Consider the following 14646-nt stretch of genomic DNA (forward strand, 5'->3'; position numbering starts at 1 on the left):
AGGAAATTGACAAGCAGTTTGAGTGCTAGTGCAGGTCGAGACATTAACTGCATCAGTAGTATTAAGTTAGCACCAGCTAGTGTTAAGTGCAATAAACTTGTGAAAACAGCATTTTGCACTTAACACTCATTTTTCTATTATTTTAAATGAACAGCAAATGAATAGTCAGACATCATCTGTAATTGAACAACAAATGAAACATATTGGTGTTATCAATCAAAACCCAGTCGGACGCAGTCCTGAGAGCATAGCTCGAGTCGGGGCTTCTAACCAACAGAACACTGGTAGTTACCAACAGAACACTGGTAGTTACCAACAGAACAGTACTAACTTTCAACAGAACTGCACTACAAATCAACAAGTTTCAAACAAGCAGTTGAATAGTTCAAATTTAGTTACTCCTAGTCAAGGAATAGTCAATTCTAGTTGCCAACTAGGATCAACTAGCAATCAACAAGGTTCAAGTAGCAATCAACAACATTTGAACTATTTGACTGATAGTGGCCTTAAAGCCAAACAAGACTTAGAAATTTTAGTTGCAACTGGGAAAAGCAAGTATTTACCTAATAAACAACTAACTTTAAATGACTTAGATAATATGACAGAAAATGAACTCTTAAAACACCACAGAATCTACTAGACAAAGATGGCTGCCAGACTTAATGATTCTTTGGGTAAGACTGTACTTAAAGCTTACACTAAATTATCAAGGTGGTTATTACCAATAGATGACGAGGATGATCTTTACCATGACCTCAGAAATGATTACATCGTTACCAATGAACTTGACAAATGGCTTGGATGGGTTAGTATCAAAATGGGAGCATTGACGGCACTAGCTTCAACAACACTTATTACTTTAGGCCATTGTCATGAGGAATCATCAATGAATACATCGGGTATGAATACACCAAATATGAATACACCAAATATGACTGTCTCTGAATGTGACAAACCAATAGATGAAAGTCTAGATATCACAGATAGTGATGATAAAGAAGACTAAATTAACCTGGTTATGAGAACATAGTTCGAATTTATTCGGCCAAGATAAATGGAACTTGAAACTGTAACTGATACTACTAAAGTTTCAGTGTCTAAGAAACCTCGATCAGAGAAACAATTAGCATGGTCTAGAGAACTGGGTAGAAGATCTCAGGAATTTAAGAGGATAAAAAAGGATAAGACGACATTTAAAGTACAGTACTCCTCCCCAAAAAACAGAGTTGTGGAAAAGGAGGAAGAAGAAGTAGAGGAAGAAGAACCACAATCTCAAAATACTGATGTATCACTGCATGAATCTACCAGTAATACCTATGTCTATGTAGGTTTAGGTGCAAGTATTTTAGCAACATTTATCATGTTTAAGAAACTTCCTAAAAAAGTAAGTAAAGAGCAGCGATCAGGCTTGAATGAAGCAGTCATGAAGGGATCACTCAGGAAGGGGTCAATTAGCCCTCTTGTTAAACATGTAGTTAAAGAGAAGAAATGTACTATTCCTTTAATGGAATGATCTCATCAGGTGGTCCGAGGTGCTTGTCTTCACAACAAGAGTTTAACTCTATTCTTAACTCTAAAGAAACCTCTGTTCCTCTGAAATTAACTAGCTTACCATTCTCATCAGTGATTTCGAATTTTATGTGATTAGTACACTTATTTATCGTTTTCTTACAATTCGGTTCGTATCGCTGCATTTTTATTTGGTCACCATCTTCTACAGGTATGATGCAGAAAATGTCAGATGGTTTATTGTTGTAGAGGGTCTTAGCTTTGTCAACCAAATTAGCTTGCAGGAATAGATATTTCCTGTAAAAGTTGAGTGGTCTTGTGGAGTAGTATTTTCCTTTCTTGGTGAATTTAGTTTTCTTAAAGCCAAACCACTCATTCACCACTGTGAGCTGTTTTTCTATCACCTCTCTTATGGTTTTTCTTATTTGAAAACCTTCTGTGTTTCTCTCAATCTTGATTTTTTCATTTTTATCTAACTTGTATACTTTCAGAGGGTACTTTTTATCCTCTGTAAGTTCAAGGGTTATGTAATTATTGTTATCACAGTAAATTTTCACATGGCTTATTCCAATTTCTTTTATGTATTTTTGCCATACCTCACAAAACTCACTTAAACTAAAATGTCGAGAGTATGGAAATGTGGATTTAGTAATGGTTTCTTTAGTTGTGGTAGATTCATTTTCCAAATACCGTTCGCAAACTTTCATGACTTCCTTTTCAAGTGTATCTGTTTCAAGTCCAGGAGCAAATAATGTCCTAAATTCATCCATACACCATAATTGTTTATCTAAGGGCTCATTTGTTGTTATTCTGGTTATTTCGACTAGAAATGAGAAAATCCTGACTCCCTCTGGTAGAAAATCACCTGTCCACCATGAACTGTAAAAGGTTATCGATTTCAAAGTAATGGATTTTATGTCTAATTGGTCTGTTAAGTAGTACTCAAATTTGGCTTCATTACATTCTTGTTCACTGATTATGAAGTCCATTTCTATTTAATTCAAGAGATTTATTGAATTTAATAAATTTTAGTCTAATAAAATAGAATGACTGATAAGAATCAGAAAATACTTTGCACTACATGTGACAAGTACATATCATACAATAATATGGCCATTCACAGGAGAACCAAAGGTCACCTGACCAAATTAAATCCTGATTATGTCCCTATTGCTCAACCCCGAGCCCAATCACTGATCACTAAAAGTATGGATAAGAAACTTGCATTTGAGGAAAATGAGCTAGATGGCATAAAGAAAGTGAGTGGAGTAGAAATAGTAAAACAATTTGGCAAGCCTGTAGTCACCATTAGTTTGAAGATTGACAGAGAAGCTAAACAAGTGTATGAATACAGAGAGAAATTAGAGGAGGTATTATTTCAACTCAATGATTACCATCACAAAATAAGCATATCAGTATTTGCTCAGTTTGATCGTCAAGGTGAAAGTGTAACCCGGACTACGTCCAGAGAGCATAGCTCGACACACCCCATACAGTCTCCAATGGAAAGCATAATTTCAAGGAACCAGGCAATTTATGCCATAACCAACCAGTTAAACTACATTAAGACACAGATTGAGGAAAGGTACTTTCAAGGGTCTGGACTTACACTGAACAAAATAGAGTCTTGTAACATGACCATCTGTTCTTACAAGAGGTGTAAAGGTGGTCATTACACTAAATTACCATTTAAAACAAAAGCTGTAATCAATGTGGAGTCGAATGACAATAAATGTTTTCTCTGGTCTTTATTGGCCGCTAAATATCTAAAAGAAAATCCTGAGAGTACATTCAATATCACTACTGATATGCTAGAAATGACTTCGTCACGAGAACAGAGTTCGAAAACTACTGATATCAAAATAGACTCATTTCCTGTATGTATTCAAAAGGATATCACTAATATAGAGAGTGATAATAATCTCAAAATTAATGTGTTCAAGTTAGAGAACGAATTGGCTAAAAGCATTTATGCTGCAAAACTAGAACCTCTCTACCTGTCCAAGAATTATGACGATGATGATGTCATTGATCTGCTCTATTTCAAGGACCATTTCATGTACATAAGAGACATCAATCTTTTCTTCAGGTCACTCGCTCATAGAGTGTATCTTTGCAGGAGATGCATGAATTACTTTTACAGGAAGTCAACACTAGACAATCATAAAAAGAAATGTGGTGAACACGATTACTGTAAGATCAGTCTGCCTCCACCTAACAGTAAATGGTCACAGCTTAAATTTGAAAAACACTCATTTAAAAATAGAGTTCCCTTTGTAATCTATGCTGATTTCGAAGCGATAAGCACAACAGTCAATGATAACACAACTCAGACAGATACCATTGTTACCACTAAAAAACTATTCAAACAACATGCATCAGCTGTTGGTGTTTATGTTCACTCGGACTACCCACAACTTTACAGTAGCCAGTATGTGTCTCACAGGGGTGCTGATGTTGTAGATGTGTTCTGTAACTGGTTAATCAGGCTGGAAGAACAATTCTCTAATTTATTGAACTGTAACTTTCCTCTAACAATGACAGATGAAGACTCGAGCTCTGCTCTCAGGACGAAGTCCGACTGGCAGAGATATCAATTAGAAACACAATGTTATTACTGTAATCAACCTTTAGGATATGACAAGGTCAAGGATCACGATCACTACAGTGGTAGATATCGAGGTGCTGCTCACAGCTCATGCAATTTGAATGAAAATAAAGCCATGTTCGTTCCAGTATTTTTTCACAATCTTAGTAATTATGATTCACACCTGTTTATCAAAGACTTAATGACTAAACTACCGAAGTACAAGAAACTGAAATTACTTGCCAAAACAGCAGAGGAATACATCTCATTTCAGTTCGGTTGTTTCAGGTTTTTGGACTCGTACAGATTCATGCAGTCCAGTTTAGACAACATAACCAAATCAATGCTGGATGATGACTTTAAAATTACGAGACAGAAGTTCCCAAATACCATTGATTTTAAACTATTGAGGAAGAAGGGTTCAGTACCTTACTCTTTTTACACATCACATGAAAGCTACAATGTCACTTACCTAGAAAAGTCTATGTTTTTTGACGAATTGAAAAATGAAATGGCACCTGATTCTGCCTATGATGAGGCTAAGGTAATATGGGATCATTTCAAGATCAGGAATCACGGTGAGTTCATTGACCTCTACCTCAAAACTGATGTGATCCTTTTAGCTGATTTATTTGAGAAATTCAGGGATGTCAATTTGAACTACTTTCAGATAGTTCCATGTCACTGTTACTCGGCACCAGGCCTAACCTGGCAAGCTGGTTTGAAGTACACAGGAATAAACCTAGAACTACCGACTGATACCAACATCTTACTTACTTTTGAGAAAGCAATACGAGGTGGAATTTCGGGTGTTATGGGAACTAGACATGTCAAGGCAGATGAACACCACAAACTACTCTACGTAGACACAAATAATCTCTATGGCTGGTCCATGATGGAACCTCAACCCTATGGTAGTTTTGAAATGATAGATATTGATCCACTTAACATGAATGTTATCAGTAAAGAGCAGATTATGGCAATTCCAAGTGATAGTGAAGTAGGCTACTTCTTAGAGGTGGATTTGGAGTATCCAGGAAATATTAAATTTAAGTCAAGGAACTTTCCATTCTGTCCCGAATCTCTCTTTATTGAAGATGATGAATTAAGTCCTTACCAGAGAGAGTTACTGGGCGATGATAAAAGATCAAATGTAGAGAAACTAATACTAACACAAAAGGATAAAACTAATTACATAGTGCATTACAGAATGCTACAATTTTACCTCAAGCAAGGAATGGTACTTAAGAGGGTTCATTCGGTGATATGTTTTAAACAATCAAAGTGGTTAGCACCATACATTGATTTTAATACTAAAAGACGTATGGATTCTAAGACTGATTTTGAGAAAGACTATTTCAAGCTCATGAATAATGCTTTCTACGGAAAGACTTGTGAGAATGTAAGGAACAGGGTGGAAATAGAATTGGTAACGGACGGGGAGAGAGCCAGGAGTGTAATGGCCAATCCCAGGTTTTCATCGATATGCGTATTTGACGAACAGAATGCTGCTATTAGCATGAGGAAAACATCAATGAAATTCAAAAAACCAATCTACATAGGAGCTTCAGTACTTGAATTGTCTAAATTATTAATGTATGAATTCTATTATGAAGTTCTTCAACCGTACTTTGGTGAGAAAAATATTGAACTACTGTATCTAGATACAGATTCCTTTGTACTTAACATTAATACTGATGACTTAACTAAATACTTAAAGGAGTTGAAACACTATTTTGACTTCAGTAATTATCCAAAAGATCATCCACTCTATGACACCAGTAAGAAGAAGGTGCAAGGTTATTTCAAGGATGAGTTAGGAGGAGTCGAGATGACTGAATTCATTGCCCTGAGAAGTAAGATGTATGCTTACAGGTCAAAAGATTACGATTCTAAGAAATTAAAGGGTATTGCCAAGAATGTAGTAAAGAGAGATATCTTATTTGATGACTATGTTGATTGTCTTGAAAAGAGTATGTCATTTTACCACAAGATGAGACACTTAAGATCAGATAAACACCAAATCTATTTGGAAGAAGTTGACAAAAAAAGCCTCAGTCCTTTTGATGATAAGAGGTTCATACTTGAAGATGGAATAAGAACGTTACCATTTGGAATGTATTATGAAGGCTACATAGATTACAGCGATTCAAACTTCGCTTGAGTGCAAAATCTTTATTAAACTAATGAATATGGTGGCGCTGATGGTAGTGGCACTGGCGGAAATTCACCCCTAACACCGAAGTCATGGTGATAGTGATAGTGATACACCACATTAGGATTAGGACTATTTAGTCCTGTTTGATTTACTGAACTTTTAGTTTTTCTAGCATCTCTTTCTGAGCTTTCTTTTTTCCTTCTTCTAAAAAAGTCTTCTTTAAAGACTCTACATCGACATTGGAATTGGTCTCCCTTTGTTTTTTCCTAATGGCATTTTTCATCGAAATGTATTTCTCCTTCTCCTTGAGAATCAAAGTAAACTCATCTGTTGAAATGTGTGAATCACTCATGGCCTTACTCACCAGATCATTGATGGTGTTAAGTTTTGAAATTGCCAACATTCTGATATTCTCATGTTTTTCAATTTTCTTAAGTATGCTTTTCTTCTGCCAACTTAGAAATGAGGAAAAAAGGGCACTTCCTATTGTCACACCACCCAAAGCTAAACCTATCGGTGCGGTGATGACACCAGCCAGTGCAGACACACCAACTGAGCCAGCTGCAACGCTTACAAAATTAAGACTATAACTAATGCCAGTAATTACGCTAAATGCTTTTTGTACTTTGAAAATATCTTTCTTCTAAATTCAATCTCGCTTTCTAAGAAACTCTTAACCTCACATATTTGTTGTAGTCTGAAAGCCTGAGGGTTACTTTCTGTATGCTTTTCAGACCTTTCATAGTTTAATTGACTTTCAGAGTTTAAATTACTTAAATCTGGATAAACCTTGTTGTCTCCATCCATTTAATTAGTGGGAATAACTAGAATCAGTTGTTCTGTCATTTCTAGTGTTTAGTGTTGATCTTGCAGACACTACAGGTTTTTGAAGTACATTAAATTTTAAAGGTTTTTCTGGCCCAGCAGGTTTTTCTGACCCAGCAGGTTTTAAAGGTTTTTCGGGCTCAGGCTCCAACTTTGACTCTACTTCTGCCTCTAATTCTCTATGAAATCGTTCTAATCTTTCTTTCCAATTACGTGGGCGTTTTGTGTAACCCCAAGTTCTATTCATTTATTCAGATGAAGATAAAGATGAAAATTAATTAAGTAGAAGGATATCGTTAAATTCTGGGTTATCCCAAAAATACTTGTTTGTTATCCTTCTCCACTCGTTTATCACGTTTTCGTCTCGATAGTCAAACCAGTTTTCATTACGCTTATTGACCATAAAGTTAAATGAGCGGTCTAATTGCTCTTTGAAAATACTCAAGTTGACTGTGGAACTCTTCTGCCTGTTTTGTGTTTTAGACATTGGTCGAATGTTAAACCAAGCAAAGCACAGTTCAGGTTTATCTTTGAGTTCCTTGATTGGTAAGACATGATCCAACTCTTCTTCTACTATTGGAGATAGACTCCTCTGGTACTCTAACCACTGTGAGAAGAAACTGTCTGTACATCCTAGATTGAATGATGAATTACCAGTACACTCTCCCTTAGAAATGCGGTTAAGACCAACCCTAATTTTGTGTCTGTCTCTATTACCATTTTGGTCAAGGTAATCCTTTTTGTAATATGAATTAAAACATGATCTACAGTTACCTCTATTTCCATCTTTACCAAATTCACCATCACTTAGTAATTTAACTTATCCACATTTACCGCATTTCTTGATTTCAGTTGAACCACATTCTTTACAATAATCCAGTAAATTGTCTCTTCTATTTTTATCAAATTCACTTTCAGGTTTTGTTGCATTGCACTTAACACAATTAAATGTAGGCCCTGAAACTACTGGTTGATACTGATAAACAGGATACTGATTAACAGGATACTGATAAACAGGATACTGATTAACAGGATACTGATAAACATTGACAGTACCATAGTTAACGTTAAATATCTGTCCTTCCATTTCTAGCTTGATTTAAAGGATAAAAATATTTTAAATTAAGGTTTTTAGTCTTTTAGGCTTTTTATGCCTGAAATTGGTAACCATTCATTGAATTTATCACTGTATCCCTTCCACTTCACTAATCCATATTTCTTGCCTTTACTGGTCTTGTACCTCAAGATTTTCTCTATCTTGTACTCCAGCTGGTCAGGATTAGGAACATAACTCAATTCCTCTTCATAGAAATATCCTTGAATTTCCTCTTTATGATAATCTTCAAGTTTGTAGACGATAGGGTGAGTGAAGATGATCTGTTTGATTTGGAATACTTCCTCAGTGAAGTTGGGCATGTAACCTTTACCGAAAATGGACTTGTACTTTGAAATCCTTACACTGTCACCTACTTTGTACTTTGGATCACCAAAGGTTTTTTGAGGTGAAGACCATAAAGATTGTACCACACAGCTCCTTCGTTTTCCATCTTTCTGGCGTCTACAGGTTTCATACCTATTGATGAGCGAAATGAGTTGTTGTAGCCACTGACCAAGTCATCCAGTACGTCAATCCACTTGTCTGTCTCCTTAGCAGTGAAATAACGCCACATTTTTTCTTTAAGAGTCCTGTTGAATCTTTCTACTACCGCTGCCTTCTTATCAGATTTTGTAGAGAACCATTCTATGTCATTTTCTGTTAAGAGTTCCTTGAAGTGTTTGTTGTAGAATTCTGTACCGTCATCAAACTGGATCTTTTCTGGTATCGCCACAACTGGTTTAGCTTCCTCAAATATCACTTTAAATGCATCTCTTATTTCTTCTCCTCTCTTGCTCTTAACTGCTAGAGCCCAAGCATAGCGACTGAATAGGTCAATTACTGTTAAAATGAATCTGAAACCTTTATTCTTACTCTCGAATTTCTGCATGTCAACCAGGTCGGCTTGCCACTGTTGATCGATGTACGATACCATTGTTTTCCTGAAGGTGAATTTCTTAATGGCCGGTTTGTGTAGTTGGTGAGTTGGTAGTGTTTCTAGAAATTCTTTAACTTCTTTTGTTTAATAAGTTTACCATCTTCCTTGACCTGTTTCCACATCTTACTCAAAGAACTGTAAGCCACGGGACTCTCGGGGTTGTAGTACAAATCCCTTAGATACTGCTGTGTGTCATCCTTTACATCCATTTAAATGGGTGAAGTATTTATTTACGAGCCACATAACATGCTAATTTCTGGTGTCACCAATTGTGGTAAGACATATTTTGCCCTTGACCTCTTAGAAAAGGAGTATCGACACAAATTCCAAAACAAAGTCATTTTCTGTCCAACATATTTCAACAATAAGACATATGACAGGAAATGGATTTACCAAGACAAGAGCGTCTACATAGTTAATCCCGAAGCGGTGGCCAGTAATTTGGACCTTGTGCTTCAATTTGCTACTCTGACCTTTGCTGGTCCTAACACATTATTCCTAATTGATGACTGTGCTAATTTGAGAGACACAAAAAAGAAGGTGTCCGAGTTATGTAATCTTGCCTTTTCTGGCAGGCACTACAATCTTACTGTTTGGTTACTAGTTCAGAAGTACAATTCAGTTGTCAAGGACTACAGAGAGAACATAAGAATTTTAGTATTATTTTTTAATAAGGATGAATCAGCCATGAAAGATGCCTTAGAAGAAAACAGTGTTATTCCTAAGGAGAAAAGACAGTACTACATAGAAGAACTTAAGATGAAAAAAGGATCAAAACTGATCATTAGACTACAACATCCATTTGGATTTACTCTTTCACATCAAAAATCTTAGTCCCGCTTCTCATCAATGGTCTTAGTCTTTCTAACCCTAGTAAAATAATAAATTATTAATCCTAAACCACTAAGTCCTAGGATAATCCATAGGTACTCGTATTTCTTCATTTCATCACTAGGTTGGTAATAATCACTTAATTGTGGTCTCTGAGTTAGTACTATAGTTCTATCGGGATGTAAATGATTGTAAACAGTAAGTGCTGAATCAGTATTGTTAAAATCAATAGAAGCGTCTCTTTCTCTCTTTAATTCAAGATTAACAAAGTCAATAGTACTCTTTCTATGCTCCTCCCATTCGGTTGAAGCTTTTTGTAATTGCTCCTGAGCCAAATCATGTCTTTTCACTTCATCTTCATAACCGTTTTTATCTAGTGACTTGAAAAGGTAACCAGATCCAGTAAATGCTAATCCATTGATTATTGCAGATCCAAATAACATGCCAATGCCAGCCATTTAATTTCAACGAATTTAATTTCAATGATGTGTTAATACCAATTGGTACTGTACATCATGACCATTAAGATCGATGATGTCACCTTTTTCATCCGTTAAGCGAATATTCAGCTTATTGAATCTTGGTTTACAGGGAATTGCTATTGGTTTCTCAAAGGTGTATGCTATTAAATCCCCAAAATTAGCTTCTTTTATTGGTCTTGTGGTTAGCACATCAGATGTTTCACCATTACTTAATACACTAGTAGATTCGATTATGTCACAGTGAAAAACAAAATGGTTAATTGGTCTAAAATTGATGGGTTTCTCGCTTACAACATCATCCTTACTTTTATTGTCTGAAGGGTAAGGCCATTCTGTTTTCATGCCAAATAACTCTTTTAATAATTGCTTTTACCAATAAAATAGATCTGATAATGCACCTCATTTTTTCTCTTTAGGAAGTGTAAGATGGCCTTACCTGTTGGTTCTTCAAGGTCAAATCTGACAGCACCTCGACTCATACTTTTTTCTTTCAACTTCTCCGCAAATACTTTTGAAAAGCTCTGTAGGTCATAGAGACCATCTGGTTGCGTAATCTCTGCCACATCAAACCCCTTAACTTTGATTCGGTTATTCTCCCTGGCCGCACTGATGTTGTAAAATGTACAAGGTATTACTGCAAAAGTTAAAGTGATGCTACATGCATCTTGAATTTCAGTCTTGAGATTGACTGTTAAATCACTTGAACTCTGATCCGGGTAGTCGCTGGAATCGATGTTCATTACAGTTACCATTTAGTTAAGTAAATTATTCTTACTTCATAATATTTCTGGGTAGGATTCCTTGATCGTAAAGGTACTCTAATGTTCCATTACTAATAGCTACAGTTCCACCCAGTTTAATAATGTCCTCTAAGTTGGCCTGACTTGGGGGACCGATATTGATTTTCAAGAACCTTTTCAGTAACATAGAGTAACCAATTGTTGTTGATGCCAACAGTAAACTTTGATACAGTGTATTTATGATATCTTTCTTTCCAGGTGTATCCATTTAATTAGGATGAAAATCTAATGTTGTAGCGAACTTTGTTCTTGCAGCACCTTAGTGCTGGAGTGAAGCAATCTGAGAATTCTGGATGTTTACCTGGGCATCAGAAACCACGAATATGTGCATTTTGTATGGTCCCTTTCCAGATTTCTTTGTAATAGATAATTGAATACCATCTTTTGTGTTCTGGAGCTTCTTTCCTGATCCGTGTAATCTATTGTCTTCAGTAGTTCTCAGGTCCAACCATAAACCATAGTGATTAGAATCACCATAGTATTTCTCCATTGTCATGTTACAGTCATGAGTTTTCTTCAAATCTTCAGACATGAAGTGTTTCTTGATCTCCTCCCATTGATCCATCATTCTCATTCCTTCTGGGAACACCTGATTGGCAACACCCTCAATTGTGATTTGTACTTTACTTATGTTAGGGTTTTCAAACTTCTCTGAATCTCTAGCCCCATCTACATAGTCAGACACAAATAATAACAATAATCCTTTAATTGACATTCTTGGAAAGTTGATGTTCTCATTAATCAGTGTTTCATTAGCAGTAACATTAACTGTTTTAAAATGGTCTACCCAATCATAAAATATCGAGAAACCAGAGTTGTACTTGTTGCTCAGTTGATTTGCAATCATCTTATTAGTAACCGTGTCGTATTCAAAACTGATATTTTCAAGTTTGTAGCCCATGCTAGCTGTGGTTGCGGTGACTATGATTTCCTCCTTTGGTGCTAAAGTTATTTCAATAATCACATCTTCTTGAATTGGAAACTTGTAAAATGGAGCATGATGGTGGAATAATTCAAAATCTAATGGTATTTTGTACTTCTTATCAAACACTTCCTTTAGTGTCTTTTCATTAGCTGTTTCACCAGTGACATCAGCTTCAGCTACTCCCGATCTTAATTCTCTAAGATTTTCTGATTGAATACCCTGAAAAACTCTATCATTTCTTTCTTCTCCAGTTAGCCACAGATCTTTAAATGTAGAAAAATGGCTGTATTCGTCAAGGTCAAATATCTGCTCTGTTCCCCACTTAACCACCATCTTTGAGATTAGATTTCTACCAAGATTATTTACAACACTATTTTTAGAATCACCAGAAATGGTTACATCAGCAGACAAATAAAGAGACCTGGGTACAAAAAATGTATTCTCTCTCAGTGCCGGTATTCTAACATACAAAGTTTCTTTGGGATTAGCAGAAGAGGGATTATGAGTAATGATGTGATGCTGCCTCTCAGCTTTCAAACCGAGTGGAATTCTATGTGCTCTATCTTGTATTTATTTACTCGTAAAATTAATAATAGTTCCAAGAGCAGGCCTCGAAAAAACACTTGGCGCCACTATAGTATTGCTCTTTACTGTGGCGCCACATGGTGTCAAACTGGTACATCATTCCACTTACTGCTGTTTGCTCGTTGTACAATGACAACAATCTCAACTTCCTTGGCAACCGGCAAACACTTGTTTGCTCGTTGTACAATGACAACAACTCGTTGTCATGTTCATTACCCATGATTCCTGTCATCTTAGCAACGGACAGCAACTTGTCATCCTTGGCAACCGATTGTCAGCGACATCTTTCATTGTAACATGTAACTAAACAACCGACGCAGTAAACAAGCTTGGCATAGGCCAGACTCGAACCCGGGTATTCTGCGTGGTAAGCATATGTTATCCCACCAGGCTATTAACAACATTTATTAACAACATCTGTTTAAGGCAACAAGAGCGCCTATTGATTATGCGCGTCACAGCTGTCATGTGATCTCTCATTCAGTGTGGCACATGCATGGGAATAGGGTCAATTTCTCTGCCATTTCTCAACGGATATTTGCAAATGAGGTATCCTTGGAAAGCTCTTGACCTGTACTTTCTGTTGGAATACAGTAAGTCATGATTACATTAACCCATTGAGCTGTAGTATTCCCTAAGAATGTAAATAATGAGGTGGCTGGTTCTTAGGGGTTTCTAGCTTATTTGAGACAAAAAGGCCTGTAAGGGCTTTGGTCAAAATGGCTTCAAAATACCTATTATTCCTATCACCTCATTATTTACATTCTAATGTGTACCTCGTACAGTGAGTGATATCATCAAGAGCTGTGTCAATTACGACGATAATGCCCGCCCTACTGCCGATGATGTTGTCAAGGAATTCTCGTCGCTGATGTAACGATTCCTACGACCGGCAGATGACGATATATATATGGACCCAGTTGCTTGATCCTCTGACTGCAACCTATTTTTGATAAGAGGCGAGGTTATTTTGTTATTATGTATGCATATTTGTATTTGTATGTCTAGAACAACCTACCAGCGGACCATTGAAATACGGAATTCCCGTCGCCAGTTATATAGGCATCCGCATTCCGATGGTTCACGAGGTTGCGCCGCCGGTTTAATATAGAATAAGAATGAGGCGGGAGCATGCGCAGTAGGCATCGGAGCCATAGATTCTGAAAACTTGTCTTGATGCAAGGGCCCAACGCGCCGCGTAGCGGCAAAAAAGCGAAGCTGGCGAAACATTTATAACGGGTCACCGTCACTTATTATTGGACTTATAGCGCATTTACGGGGTTGCAACTATTTTGCTTTATAGTGTCACCAGGAAAGAAAAGCATGCGACCTAACGCCGATCTATTTGTATAAAGTGATAATTGGAAGGTATATAGTAGGAAATATCAATAAAATAATCATTCCATGTCGTCTTTTGAGGGCATTTTTGATTGTAAAAAATATATGTGTACGTCACCGTAGTCTCTGCAATGATAATTTTATCAGAGCAGTCTCGCGCAAGTAGAAGTTCTTTACCTATTAGTTCTTCACTTGTTAGTCTCAACGTCTGGCGCAAAGCCAGACGTTTTCCATTACGATTTCACTACGATGTTTGACAAGAAGGAGCAGTGCGCGAGATATGCTAATGAGCAGACTTCCCTCGCTTGAGTTTCTGAAGAATGTTCCATATCGCGCTAAGCTCATCACTACTGATTATGACAGGCGTGCAACGGTAGGTATCTGCTCCCCAACTTCCACCCTAATACGGTACAATAAGTTACCATTTGATGGGAATGGGACAATGCCCTCACTGTGTATGGAGTCATAGGGATAAGAAGACATTATTCATTAGTGTTGGTACAATTGTTTTTGCCCAAAAAGCATGCGCATTCAAACAACAAAATATGCATGGTATCACGTACATGACCATGA

At 36.7% G+C, this 14646-nt stretch overlaps 1 protein-coding gene across 1 annotated transcript in view; it reads right to left on the reverse strand.

Moving 5' to 3' along the window:
- LOC135499222 (uncharacterized) overlaps positions 1-14646 on the reverse strand; it is a 407058-nt gene that overhangs the window by 21126 nt on the left and 371286 nt on the right. The gene's annotated exons all lie outside the window — the stretch shown is intronic.

Source organism: Lineus longissimus, chromosome 14 (genome assembly GCF_910592395.1).
Source record: "Lineus longissimus chromosome 14, tnLinLong1.2, whole genome shotgun sequence".
In the NCBI taxonomy this organism is placed as follows: domain Eukaryota; kingdom Metazoa; phylum Nemertea; class Pilidiophora; order Heteronemertea; family Lineidae; genus Lineus; species Lineus longissimus.